The 1,240-nt window shown below is 48.9% G+C and overlaps 1 non-coding gene across 1 annotated transcript; it reads left to right on the top strand.

Annotated features, from left to right (window-relative positions):
* The first annotated feature begins 525 nt into the window (after nt 1–525).
* LOC143364368 (5.8S ribosomal RNA) lies at nt 526–680 on the top strand. Its single transcript, XR_013084087.1, has one exon. It is a non-coding gene; the product is annotated as a 5.8S ribosomal RNA (ribosomal RNA).
* The last annotated feature ends 560 nt before the right edge of the window (nt 681–1,240 follow it).

The raw sequence follows: 1,240 nt of genomic DNA, 5'->3' as shown, positions 1-1,240 counted from the left end.
AGTCCGCTAGTATCGAATAATCGTTCTCCGTGCACAATTGGAAATGTGTTTCGAGAGGACCGGCTGCGTAGCTCGCGTAAAGCTGTGTGCGATTCTGACACTCTACTCTCTGTGTGGCGATAATACAGTGCACAAGAGCTTGGGACGAACGATCGCGCACGGCCAGAGCCGGCTGTGAAGTCCGTTAGTTATCGAGTTCATTCTCCAATAAGAGAGAGGAGGAGGAGAAGTGTCGGGATCCAGTATCGGGTTGTCTATGATCCCCGTCGTTTTCTGAATTCTCCTCCTGTGTTTTCCACTTTAAAGGTTTTTCAATGTATTTTCCGCCCGGCCGTCGGATACGTGTGCGCATTGCAATCGCGTACTCGCGACGGTTTCCGTTTCTACGGACGATCGTGTGTCGTCCTTAAAAACGACGCCTGAATCTCCTTCGCGCGCTGGTTGGAGCTTTCAGGTATCGGCGTTCTTATGAACCGCAGAACAAGAGACATAATTATATATTGATTATAAATCAAATTATACGATTACCCTGAACGGTGGATCACTTGGCTCGTGGGTCGATGAAGAACGCAGCTAATTGCGCGTCAACGTGTGAACTGCAGGACACATGAACATCGACATTTCGAACGCACATTGCGGTCCACGGATACAATTCCTGGACCACGCCTGGCTGAGGGTCGTTTACGTAACCAAATACTGCTTGCGTTGCTCTTGTAAGTCCCCGCCGTCGCTTACCTCTCCATGTCGAATTTTGTGGAGGGCGCAAAGAGCGTTTCTGAGTCGGGTTGCAAAGATGCTACGTACGAGCGAACGATGGACGTTTCGTCGGCGTTTGACGCGGTTCTGTGAAAATTGCAAATTTTACATTGCGTCTAACGGTCTTCGTGAGAAGAAGGAAATAGGAATGGGTATCACATTCGGACTTGCGTGAGTGTTTTGCGGCGTCGTGAGTCGTATTTTCAATACGACCGCCCGTGAACACCGCTCCGACGATCGAAATCTCTCTCTCCTCTCTCTCTGGAACGATTCGCATTGCGGAAGAAGCGTTTCACTCTCGAACATTTTACGCGCTCCCGACGTCGTCTGAAATGATGCGTATACGAAAGGTATAAGAGTCTCAAGAGACTACAGTGAATGGACACAAATAAAGAAAGAGATACCGGACACCCGTGTAAAATCTGTGTGCGCAACTGTGGCGTGCAACGTAAGCCCCAGGGAGATGATATATAAAATAAAATAC

This window comes from Halictus rubicundus, unplaced genomic scaffold, assembly GCF_050948215.1.
Source record: "Halictus rubicundus isolate RS-2024b unplaced genomic scaffold, iyHalRubi1_principal scaffold0504, whole genome shotgun sequence".
NCBI classification, from domain to species: Eukaryota; Metazoa; Arthropoda; class Insecta; order Hymenoptera; family Halictidae; genus Halictus; species Halictus rubicundus.
The sequence above is the reverse complement of the archived record's forward strand: the minus strand, read 5'-3'. Positions and strand labels throughout refer to the sequence as shown.